Source organism: Mesoplodon mirus (genome assembly GCF_964341445.2).
Source record: "Mesoplodon mirus genome assembly, chromosome: 10".
Lineage (NCBI taxonomy): Eukaryota > Metazoa > Chordata > Mammalia > Artiodactyla > Ziphiidae > Mesoplodon > Mesoplodon mirus.
This window is the reverse complement of record NC_138986.1, coordinates 26,223,160-26,236,488: the sequence shown is the minus strand read 5'-3', so window position 1 is coordinate 26,236,488 and position 13,329 is coordinate 26,223,160. Positions and strand designations below refer to the sequence as shown.

Sequence of the window (13,329 nt, the reverse complement as noted above, 5' to 3'; positions counted from 1 at the left end):
TCTTCCCTCCTTTTATGAACAAACATTATTGATCCTCTATAAAAGGCCAGCTACAGTGCTAGCCTTGAGGGTGCAAGAGCTTCTGGGCTGTAATAGCCCTTCCTCTTCTCTCCTCTTCACCCTTCCTTTCCCCCCTCCTCTTCTTTTTATTCAAATCAAGTTCCACCCCTTTTGCCACATCAGCTCCAGGCATTCCTGCAACCACCAGACTCAAGTTCTCTGTCATCCGTCTGCACCAGTAAACTAATTGCACCACAGCTGTTTCTGGTTTTGTTGCATTCTTCCAGTTAGATTTAGTTCTTTGAAAATAGGAACTTTTTGTTTGTTTGCTTTTTCAGTCAGACCTCAGATGATCAAACAGCTCTTAACATAAGAGTAAGTGCCCTATAAATAGCTCACTATTTAAAACATGCATTGGGAGATATGTTCGTTAGATTACTCCTTTCTGCCAGTGGACGCTGGGGAGTAAGCATCGTTGATGTCTCCCCCCTCCACTGCCGTCATGTCTAAGTCAGAGACTGCCAAAGAGCCTGAACAGCTGCAGAAGCTCCTCCTCAGAGAAGTGATCTTTGAAACAACCGATGAGAGTCTGAGGAGCCATTCTGAGCAAATGGGGAACGCTCACAGACTGTGTGGTAATGAGGGATCCAAACACCAAGTGCTCCAGAGGCTTTGGGTTTGTCACATATGCCACTGTGGAGGAGGTGGATGCAGCCATGAAGGCAAAGCCACACAAGGTGGATGGAATAGTTGTGGAACCAAAGAGGGCCGTCTCAAGAGAAGATTCTCGAAGACCTGGTGCCCACTTAACTGTAAAAAAGATTTTTGTTGGTGGCATTAAAGAAGACACTGAAGAACATCACCTAAGAGATTATTTTGAACAGTATGGGAAAATTGAAGTGATTGAAATCATGACTGACCGAGGCAGTGGCAAAAAGAGAGGCTTTGCTTTTGTAACATGTAATGGCCATGACTCATTAAACAAGATTGTCATTCAGAAATACTGCACTGTGAATGGCCACAACTGTGAAGTAAGGAAAGCCCTATCTAAGCAAGAGATGGCTGGTGCTTCATCCAGCCAAAGAGCTGGAAGTCGTTCTGGAAACTTTGGTGGTGGTCTTGGAGGGGGCTTTGGTGGGAATGACAGCTTTGGTCATGGAGGAAACGTCAGTGGTCGAGATGCCTTCGGTGGCAGCCGCAGTGGTGGTGGCTGTGGTGGCAGCAGGGATGGCTATAATGGGTTTGGTAATGATGCAAGCAATTTTGGAGGTGACGGAAGCTACGATGATTTTGGCAATTACAACAATCAATCTTCAAATTTTGGACCCATGAAGGGATGAAACTTGGGAGGCAGAAGTGCTGGCCCCTGTGGTGGTGGAGGCCAATACTTTGCCAAACCATGAAACCAAGGTGGCTATGGCGGTTCCAGCAGCAGCAGGGCCTCTGGCAGTGGCAGAAGGTTTTAATTACTGCCAGGAGACAAAGCTCAGCAGGAGAGGAGAGCCAGAGAAGTGATGGGGAAGCTACAGGTTACAACAGATTTCTGAACTCAGCCAAACGCAGTGGTGGCAGGGCCTAGCTGCTACAAAGAAGACACACATGTTTTAGACAATACTCATGTGTATGGGCAAAAAAAATTGAGGACTGTATTTGTGACTAATTGTATAACAGGTATTTTAGTTTCTGTTCTGTGGAAAGGGTAAAGCATTCCAACAAAGGGTTTTTTTTTTTTTTTTTTTTTTTTCCCCGCAGTACGCGGGCCTCTCACTGTCGTGGCCTCTCCCATTGCGGAGCACAGGCTCCGGACGCGCAGGCTCAGCGGCCATGGCTCACGGGCCCCACTGCTCCGCGGCATGTGGGATCTTCCCGGACCGGGGCACGAACCCGCGTCCCTTGCATTGGCAGGCTGATTCCCAACCACTGCACCACCAGGGAAGCCCCCAACAAAGGGTTTTAATGTTGGGTTTTTTTTTTTTTTTTGCACCCATACTGTTGATGGCTAAATGTAATAGTCTGATCATGAAGCTGAATAAATGTGTCTTTTTAAATAAATAAATAAATAAAACACGCATTGGCATTGAAGTGAATGAGTAAGCATTAACTCTAGGAAAATATGAACATAGTTCTGAATTAGAAGGAGGTCTAAATTTCCCTTATTTCCACTTCCTCTTCCATTGCTTCTCTTGACATTGTTATAAACTCTGTCTTTCCTGACTCTTCTCAGCAAGAACTATATTGCTTTATTCAGCTTCACTTCACACCCTTTAATCTTTTCCTGACCTTTTTCCTTCAGGAACCTGAACATTTTCTCTCTTTTATTCTCTAGCTTTCAGACTACTTATATTCTTAATTTAATTCTCCACTCTCCTAAGACTTTCTCAGTTTATACCTTACAAATGCCTCGTTTCCACTTCATGAAAAATTTTTTGCAATTTTCATCTTAATTTGTTATTTTTATTTTTCACATGTTTATGGACAGATGCTAAGAATAATCCAATGTTGGTGTGTAGAGCATTAATATCTGTTCGTCTCCTTCTTCAGGTCATGTGTTGGCATCCAGTTCTTCTGGATTCCTCCTTCTACTGCTGTCCTCGAGTTCCTTCTTCTCTCTGCGCTTTGCCTTCTCTTACTCTCCTGCTGGGAACCATGGTTGCTGTGAGCCTACTGTAATCATACTGTCATGATGGAAGGGAAATGCTACTTCTTAGAGCAACTTGAAAAGCACCAGGAACTTGGATTTTATTTATTCTTGATTTTATTTTTACCTTGGTCCTAGAAAGCCACCCAAAGCCTCCTTTGTGTAAAATGATCTGGGATTAAGTGGCATCCTTACAGCTGAGGATAGCCTTTCCTGTTTTATGGAAGGAGTCTGACCAAATAGAAGAGGTAGGTTAAAGGTGTTCCTAACGAAGAGGGGAAGCAACAAAGGAGTGGGAAAGCAGAGACTGCTCCCCCGACCCCGACAAGAAGTCAAAGCCTACACTTCCCCCCAGCCCAAGACAGGTTCCCCTTATTTCCAGTAGGGCAATTTCCAGCAAATGTCTGTCCTCTGAGAAGTAACTTATTTACCTTCATGTTCATCACAATCAGTTGTTTCTGCAATGTTAGCAGCAAAATCAGCAAAAGATTTCCACATATCAAGGTAAATCAGAATCACCTCACCTCCTAACTTCCACCTCAGTAACAAAAAATGAAAATGCAGAAATCCTACAGTGCAGCCACATTTGCAGTTCCTGTGGGTGAAAGCTACATTTGATAGCTGTATGTTTATAGATGACTCAAGTGACAGAACTAAGAATGACCTTCTATTAGTGTGGGCATTTTAGAGCCAGAGAGAAAAGATGGATTGTTACACCCCAAAATGTTAACAATGAGTGGTTTTGTATGGCAGTTTTGAATGGTTTTGTTCCTTAGATTTGTCTTTATCCACTAAATTTTCTAGAGCTCTGTCATTTATTTTTGGTAAGAAATAATGTTATGTTTAACCCAATTGCAATACAGGTCAGCATTGTTTACCTTCTTAATAGGACATAGTACTTTTTCATGACGAGAACAAAGATAAGTTAAAACTTTTATTTTAATTAAAAATACATAAACAGTCTCAAAAATAAGAGAATATCTCTGTGGTCCAGAAATAAGAGAGTGAGGGATGGTGGAGGTTCCAGTCTTCCTGGCTCTAGAATAGGAAACTAGCACGGCTGCTGGGAGCTCTCAGGCGTGGCGGAACAGACTTGCACCTCTTCTGGGTGGGGCGTGGCGTTGGCCTGGCTGTGTGACACAGAGGGTCAGGGTACTTTGCCCTTTTAGAAAAAGAGCTTAGAAAAAGCTGCAGCTGTGGTGCAAGCCTGTCACCAATAACCAGCAGCAGGAGAGAGAAGCTGGGGTCTCCCAGGCAGAGCCTGCGCCCAAGGGCACCTGCTGGCAAAGAGGTGGGATCAGCATTGGTCCCACAGATAAGAGACCCCAACTGCTGCCACAGAGCTTGGCTCTGAGTGGGGACCTAGGCCGGGTGCGAGCAATCTCAATTTCCGAGGCAAGGAGAGGTGAGCAAGAGAAGTGGGGCAACAAACACCGGCAAAAGGAAATTTCCACTCAAGATGACATGGCAATTAAAAGTTTAAAATGCAGAAATGGAACTCATGTCATAAACGATAGCCAAAATACTGACCAAATTGGGGATTCATCCCCGAAAGGATAGAAATAATACAGCCATCTGAGAAACATGTTAAAACTCCCAGTGAGCTAAAGGGGGAAAAAGAACTTAGCAAAATAAGAAATTATAGGAAGTGGATATGATAAAGAACCAGGAAAAAGTCCTGGGAATAAAAAGTATCGCTACTATAATTAGAAAAAATAAAAACAGCTCTAGGGGCTTCCCTGGTGGCGCAGTGGTTGAGAGTCCGCCTGCCGATGCAGGGGACACGGGTTCGTGCCCCGGTCTGGGAAGATCTCACATGTCACGGAGCAGCTGGGCCCATGAGCCATGGCCGCTGGGCCTGCGCATCCGGAGCCTGTGCTCCGCAACGGGAGAGGCCACAACAGTGAGAGGCCTGCATACCATAAAAACAAAACAAAACAAAACAAAACAAACTCTAGATGAACAAAGAGAATTAATGAATTAGAAGGTATGCTGGGATATTTACCCAGAACAAGGAACCAATGAAAAAACATGAGATAGAAAAGATTAGATTCACACTTCAGCATAGATATAACATAAAAGTTCCAAAGTAGAGAATTGAGGACACGGTAGTAGAAAATTAGTATAGCTGAGAATTTTCCAGAATCAAAAAACAAATCCTCAGATTGAAAGCACACAAGAACAAATCCCTATTTTCTAATACACAATTTGTATATACAAATTCCTATTATTATACAAACTAGGGACTTGTTCATGTTAACGCATGCCCAGCCATAGTCCCAAATGAAAAGCAGGAGGAAACAACTCAGCCCTTGCCGGGGCTCTCACCGTCCCTCTCACTCTCACTCAAACACACACAGAGTATGCAGAGAGTTACCTCTGGGTAACTTGATGCATGCCTCTTCTTCCCGCCCCATCTCCCACGGCAGCGGGAATCCTACACAGCAGGGGACTTCCCTGGTGGTCCAGCAGCTAAGACTCTGCGCTCCCAATGCAGGGGGCCCCCCATGCAGCACCTATGAGTTTGCATGCCAGCAACTAAAAGATCCCGCATGCGCAACTGAGAGATCCCATGTGCCACAAGGAAGACCGGCACAGCCAAATAAGTAAATAAGTATTTTTTTAAAAAAAAAAAAGAAAGACACCTGAGTTAGGCAAGGCCAACCTTAGGTGTGCCTCTGGCTGCGCCACTCATATTGGTATGTAATGTACATTGTTTCATTGAACTTGTAACACAGGGTGGCATGGGCTGTCTTCTCAGCTCAATGCTTTCTCTCTCCATCCATCCCATTTAGTGTTTCAGTTCTAGGTTATCAAAGACAAATGTCAGAAAGGGACCATATACCTTGGTTAACTACAAAATAGACACCTGCAGTCACAAGGGGACCTTTCTTCCTGCACCCCCTGCAGGCTACTTGCTTTGGGGTGATATTTATACCAAGCATCCCTTCATTCCATCAAGCAGCACCATTAAATCTCTTGCTCTGCACTTTACTGGCTGAAGGTTGTAAATGTTTTATGAGCCGCTGAGCTTGCAGCATTACTATTTTATTAGAAGGTTGAATATCTTTTCTTCGTAGCTGGGCTACTAGTGAAGTTGTTCTTTCTCTTAAAAATGTTAACTTCATGCTTGTTATGAAATGGAAATTGGCAGGATGTTGTAAGTAACTGTTTAAAACTGGTTTGGCCCATGTGAAAGCAAGCTTGGATAGCACTAGGACTTTTTTTTTTCTTTTCTTTTGGATTGACCTATAAATAACTGAGGGACGGAAAGGGATTTTTTTGATTCTCTAACAACTGGATTCAATAAAGTCCTTCTGGATTCAATCTGTGATTGCTGAGGTATAGTATATTCCAACTTTGGCATCAATCCAAAGAATCAATTATGAATTTACTCAGGTGCACATCAGAATGAAGCAGTCGAGATAGAGAATCAAGTTCCCTGGCTGATCCTGGGGACGAGCCATAGAGGAGTTTTGAACATTTTTTCCTCATCTCTTCTGTCTCCGACATTTCTTACTCTGCCTTCCTCCCAAACTGAGAACCAAATAAGTCAGGGAAGTGAAATGGGGAGAAATTAGCTCTTCTAGAAAGCTAGACTAGGGTGCTTCTCCTCCATGATGAAAGAATGATGTTACAACGGGACCATGCTCTCACCAACCAGGAAGAGCCAATATGACCACCAGCTTCCCAAAGGGAACCACTCCAAGCATGTGCTTTTCCTCTCCCATGTCTCTGTTCTTACTGTCTCCTCAACTGTGACGTTTGTCTCCCCTTCTTTATCTTAAAAACATCTCATTTTCAAAACCAAGTTCACTTGTCACCTCCAATCTGCAGCCTTTCTAGACTAAATTCCTTTCCCCTCATGTATACAAGTGAGAATTTCTCCTTCCTTGCTATTCTCATTTTAAGTCTTACTCCATCTGTTAATTCATCTATTTACTCAACAGTCTTCTACTAAATATCTCCTATGTGCCATGGCACTGGAGAGAAAAAGATAAATAAAGTACAATCTATATCCTTAGGAGCACAGATCTTTGTTTCCATATTATATTTGAGTTCCCAGGAAAGATTTGTTGAGGATGAGACCTTACTGAAGCCATTTTTCTATCTCAGTGCTTACCACTGCCTAGCACACAGTAGTTGTTCAAAAGATATTTCTTAAGTTGATTTGAAAAGAAGGAGTTGAGGTGTGAGATCTTCATTCTAAAGATTACGTTCCATGGGTGATATATTGGGAGGCCTCCAAAGACTGAGGTCAAAAAGATTTTTCCTGTGGTGCGGATTTTGTTAGTCTTTTATTTTTTTAATTTTTAAAATCATTTTTAATTGAAGTATAGTTAACTTACAATGTTGTGTTAGTTTCAGGTGTACAGAAAAGTGATTCAAGTGTATATATTCTTGATAGGGATTCTTTTAGTCTTTAAATCAAATTGCATTTCTTTAGTTTATTAATTCAGGAAATATTTATTGAGGGTTTACCCTCTATCATGTTCTGTGTTAGACATTGAAGAAAAGATAAATAAACAATGTATATAGCATACATGTATATATGTACATAAATATAGGTGTATAATATATACAAGTCAGATATTATTATTGCTATTATTACATTGAAAACCTACAACTTGTCCCTCAGCAGTAGAGTTATGACAAGAGTCTATTCGGATAAAAGTGAAGAGTTCAATTATCAGTCTCCCCCATTAGACAAATGCTCTATAAAGGACCGTGTCTTCCTTTACGTCATCACCCCAGCATAATATTGGGAATAGCAGATGTTCAGAAAGAATTTGATGAATGAATGAATTGTACAGCCATTATTTTGAGTGTTGAAGTCTAGTGAAGATATTTGCTTCTGTCTAAAACAGGGCAGCCAGTTGCTTTACAGTGAAATGGTACAGAATTCATTTGGGATCAGACAGGTCTGAATCAAATTGGATTCGTTTTTACATTTATGAAAGTCTCGGGATTTCATAAAAATTTATAAAATCTTACACTAGATAAAGCCCTGGGATTAGAAGAGTTTAAACAAAATCAGTGGAAAGTTCTCTTGTATAAGAAAAAAAGTAGACTCATCATATAGAGAAGCGTAACTTTGAGATTGTACATCTTAGAGTTCACTTGTCTCTATTGTTATATTATACCTGTCACTATTGAACTAGGACAACTTAAAAAGCCTTATTACTAAGAGATATAGCAAGAATACTTGATATGATAAGACAGCTCACTAAAGCAAAAGGAGTCAATTGCTTACCTAGGCAAATAATTTTGAAAATTTCCTTCCAACACAGTGAGACTCCATAGCCAGAAAGTCTGATGTTGTCTCCCCTCTGACTATTAAAATAAGACTCAAATTTTATAAAGGATTTCCCTGAAAGACAGCAAATATTATATCAAAAGAAAATATCTGCCTATACAGGAGTACAGCATCATTAAAGTGTTACTGCATTTCAATTCTGAAATGATTTGAGAACAGCACTTCTAGGTCTTATCTTTTTTTTTGCCAGAACAGCGTTCAAAACCCTCAAGATTGAGCCACTGTTTATGAAAATACTCTGCAAATTCTAAAGTACTCTATAAGCTTAGTTTGTACTATTTCTATTATGCTCTGAGATTCTGATATCTTTTCCTGTGGTTCATCAGGGAAACTTCCCACTTGAGTAGTTCTAGTATTTCAGAGCTATATAAATATGATTATTAAAGCAGAATCATTAGAAATGTGTCCAGACCAAAAGGGCATCTTCTGAAGGACAGAAAACACACGTCTTTCTCTTAGAGAGTTTGAGGTAAGGGCTATCTTTGAGTCTCCTGTTAACGAGGTCATCCCTGGCCCCTTTGGTGTAGACGTTCAGATGTTGTAATGCTTCTAAAGCTACTCTATTAAGAAGGAAAAAAAAAACTAAGTATACTGCAGATGGACAGGTGGCCATTATGGACTGGCACCGTCAGTACAGCCTTCCACAGCTGTGGACTTAACTTGCTCCTGTGGCGATTCCTGGGTTCACAGTGGTCAGTGAAGCACTTAGGCAGAACGTGGGAGGTTCTAAGGGGCAGCATTAACGCTCCAAACCTCACTCTCAGATCTGAATGTGAGAGGGAATGACACAGGTATCTTAAAAGCCTAGGAAGACAGCCAGAATCTAGAAAGTTCGGCCTTCAGCTGCCTTAATTAGGATGAACTGCACTTGTCTCCTGTTGTAGTGAGCTGAGTGCCACTGTCCTAGCAGATTGTTCTTTAGACAATTATTACTAAAGTGCACTGTAGGAAGTAAGTGTTCAAGAAATATGTGCTGATTTATTGTTTGCTCCATAAAACTATCTATTAAGGGAGACAAAAATAAAGAGATAATATGCCCTAAACAATGCAAAAATAGTAAGTAGAAATAGTGCTACATCTACCTGGTTTCTAAAGTTATGTCCAGAGCTCTTTCTCTCTGTAGTAGTTAGACACTTGCTGGAATAAAACAAAAGCAAAAATGGAAACCCTTGTAGATCTTTCACACTGAGGGGGATTGATACAGGGAATTGGTTACACTGGGAGAGAGAAGGAGCCAGATGGGGCCCCGGAAACAACCCAGAGCTTAGCAATAGCAGCAAACTGCTTATCCTGTTGAGGAAGTGGAGTTGCAGGAAGCAGTGAGCCAGGGGTCTTTGGCAGGACTTGGGACAACTGTGAGGACTGCTGGCAGCAGCTGGGACTACTGAGGCAGGGGCTGTACAGAGGGAACTGGAGCCACAGGGCAGCACAGCTTCAGCAGGAGAGGACTTGGGAAGCACATGGTTTCTTTCAGTGCCTTTCAATCTTCCAATCTTCCACCAGTGACTCGTTGGCCAAGCAGCCTGGGAGTGAGTGGCAGGGGAGTCTGGGAAATGTAGTCCCCTCTGGCACAGGGTCGGGGGAGGGGGCAGTGTGTTGGTGGGGGGCGGGGGGAGCAGAAGAGATCCAGGGGCAAATCTGCAACTGATCACCATGAACTCTAAGAAGAGGTGACTTTTTTCCCCATAGTAAATGGAGTTTTATCCCCATAGTATTTAAATCAAATTAAATGAACTTATAGATTATATATCTTTGTGTCTTTTATTTTCCCCTTATGTTTAATTAGTGATCTGAGAAGGGGCTTGCTGATTAAGATTAAATAATTAACCAGAATTTGGTTATAAAGGACCGTCAGTTCTAACATCTTCTGGCAAACTGGAGAAAATAATAACTGGATTCTGCCTTTCTCAGGAGCGTCTCTCCAGAGGTAACCTGCCAACTCTCTCAGAAGCATATTCCTTAACCAAGTGTCTGCTTAGTCCAACTTCTTAACCTTTAAGGAAATGAAACTTTGGTTTCTCACCTACTTTAGGGCTGGGTTCTCACTCCTTCTCCCATGCTGTGATGTCTGTTCTATCTGGCCTTGGCTTTCCTTTTTTGAAACTGAGCTCTGAGAATTGGATGGGAAAAGCTGACCAAACACGTAATAGTTCATTGGAAAGTAAGGATTTTTTTTGTTTTTTGTTTTTGCGGTACGCGGGCCTCTCACTGCTGTGGCCTCTCCCATTGCGGAGCACAGGCTCCGGACGCACAGGCTCAGCGGCCATGGCTCACGGGCCCAGCCGCTCCGCAGCATGTGGGATCTTCCCGGACCGGGGCACAAACCCGTGTCCCCTTCATTGGCCGGCGGACCCTCAACCACTGCGCCACCAGGGAAGCCCTGGAAAGTAAGTTCTGAGCTGAGGTAATATGCTTCCATTTTTGTTATGGCCCAAGTCTTATGCCAGCTCAGAAAATCCTTCCTAACTGATAGTACAGCTGATCTATGGCTTAAACTTGAGTCCAGATCAGAGGCCAAGAGATACAGGCGAGAGGAGAAAGAAACACAGGTTTTATTGCCCTAACCCAGAGATAGAGCAGGGCTGAAGCACATTTTTGAAATGTGCTCTTTAATGCCCTTGCCTGTACCACTCTTAAGCCAGGGTGGAAGCCTCCACCCGATGCCCAGAGCCCTCCCAGTACATCTGCCCTGGGCTCCCATGCCAGCAGCCTAAACCATGCTTAAAAATTACTTACCGTCCCTCCTTTCCAAAAAATCAAAACAAATTTAATACCCTTTCCTCCACTGCGGTTCATAATAATACTTAATATTTATTTAGTGCTTTTTATGTACTAAGCACTGTTCTAAATACTTCATAGGCATAAACTCATCTAATCCATGCAACAGTTCTACGTGGTAAATTCTATTACAATGTCCATTTTACAGATGAGGAAACTGAGACAGAGAGAAGTTAGGCAGCTTGCCCAGGATTCCACAGATTCTAAAAACTCAACAGTCTGACTAAAATTGATGTCTTAGTCACTACACTTGATTCCTCTCAGCTCCAGTGAAGAGCTAAGAGTAAAGCAGTCAGATAAAAAAGAATTCAGACTTACATGTGAATAATGGATAGTTATTAATCCTTCCGGAGAAATGTGCAGTTTTAAAAGATGTCCATAAACCCGAGGAATCTCAGCCAAAGATGAATCATTCCCAATCTAAATTGCCACTTTAGTTGCTAGCACAGGCCTTTGGTCATAGCTGAGTTTGAATCCCAGCTCTTCCATCTCCAGGTGTTGGCCTAAGGAAGCTTTTTAAGTTACGCAGACTTTAGTTTCTTACCCCTGCAAAATGGGATAAAGCAACTTTCTGCGGTAGATTAAATGAAATCAAGGCTGTGAAGCACTTAGCAAGCAAGCCAGTATATAATGAGTACTCAATATACGGGGCCATTATTATTATGGACTTCCTTCCTAGGGACATGTAAACAAGAATTACAAAGTAGTCTGTAAATGCTAGAGGTGGATTGTAATGTGAAAAGGATAGTGTGGTGGGTGAAATTCAGATTGTACCCCACGGAGTCCTGGGCATCCACAGGCCTGCCTCCAGGGCTCGGGGGTGGGTATGGAGTGTGCAGAAGGGAAATGACACCACCACCACCCTGCCACCCCTGCTTTCATTTCAACCAGAACAATCCCAGTTTTATGCGAGGGATGTGTGTGTGTGTGTTAACATTGACTTTCTGTCACATTGCACTCAAGAAAGGATTTTGTCTAAAATCACCACTGGGACTGGCACTCCTAAACGGAGTTTTCTAATCTTTTCTCTGGAAGATCTTGAGTAATTGCCTCACCGTTTCTGACTTCACTTTCCTCTTGTGTACTATGAATGAATTCATTTACTGTCCCTCCTAGGTAAAAGTTTGGTCAGCTTTTGGAACTGTGGGGAAACTACCCCAAAGTAGACTATTAAGAGGAAACATATTCCCATAGAAATACCTCCAAGAAGTCAAGCATGTTTGCTAGTTTGTTCATTCATTTCTTTACTTATATCACTTTTTGCCTTTTTTCCACATCTGAACTCAGAGACTCCCTAGAAGTTTCCAGGCTGTCCACAGTAGCTCTCAAGGCAATCGGGCAGCCCAGGAGGGCTCTGGGATCTAGGATCTGGAGTCGTTCTACACACTGGTCAACTCTAATGCAAGTATTTTTAGCTGGAGAATAGCTTTCTCTAATAAAAATTACCTCACGAGTGTTCTTCCCAGACTAGCTGCTGAATTCATTAACACCCATCAGTTCAAGGTGAAAGGACAGTAATATCTAATTTTCTTAATGTGGTAAAAAATATATAACAAAATTTACCATCCTAATCACTTTTTTTTTTTTTTGCGGTACACGGCCCTCTCACTGTTGGTGGCCTCTCCCGTTGTGGAGCACAGGCTCCAGACTCACAGGCTCAGCGGCCATGGCTCACGGGCCCAGCCGCTCCGCGGCATGTAGGATCTTCCCGGACCGGGGCACGAACCCATGTCCTGTGCATCGGCAGGCGGACTCTCAACCACTGCGTCACCAGGGAAGCCCATCCTAATCATTTTTAAGTGCATAACTCAGGGGTGTTAAGTATCTTCACATTGTTGTACAGAACATCTCTACAACCTTTTCATCCTGCAGAACTGAAACTTTATACCCATTAAACAACTCCCCATTTCTCCCTCCTCCAAGCTTCTGACAACTGCCTTTCTACTTTCTATTTCTATGAGTTTAACTACTTTGGATACCTCTTAGGAGTGGAATCATACAGTATTTGTCTTTCTGTGACTGGCTTCTGACACCAGGCTTCACCAACGTTCAGCTTATGACAGGATTTCCTCCTTTCAAAAGGCTGAATGATATTCCATTGTATGTATTACAGACATCCCTCATACCTGTGGCAGATTAGCTCCAGGACCAGCCATGAAAACTAAACTCCAAGGATGCTCAAGTCCCGAAGAAGTCCCTCCATAGCCTCAGGTTCTGCATCTGAGGATTCAATCAACCTCCGATTTTAAACATAGTGCATGAGCCACCAGTTGGTTGAATCCTCAGACGCAGAACCAGCAAGTATGGAGAGCAGATATTGCTACATTTTGTTTACCCTTTCATCCATCCATGGACACTTGAGTTGCTTCCACCTCTTGGCTTTTGTGAATAATGAATGCTACAATGAACATGGGTGTGCAAATCTCTCTCCAAGATCTTGCTTTGAATTCTTTTGGAAACATACCAGAAGTGAGATGGTTAGATCATGTGGCAATTCAGTTGTACCTATTTTCAGTGCTCTTCTGTCACAGGTTCCCTGAGAAATTCACAAGTCAGATTTGAGAGCTTTCATGCTGCTCAGAACTTCCTGGTTTTG

The 13,329-nt window shown here is 42.5% G+C and overlaps 1 pseudogene across 1 annotated transcript; it reads left to right on the top strand.

Annotated features, from left to right (window-relative positions):
• The first annotated feature begins 502 nt into the window (after nucleotides 1-502).
• Nucleotides 503-1,466, top strand: LOC309811127 (heterogeneous nuclear ribonucleoprotein A1-like; annotated as a pseudogene). The gene has a single exon. The product of its transcript is annotated as a heterogeneous nuclear ribonucleoprotein A1-like (transcript).
• Nucleotides 1,467-13,329: the final 11,863 nt, after the last annotated feature.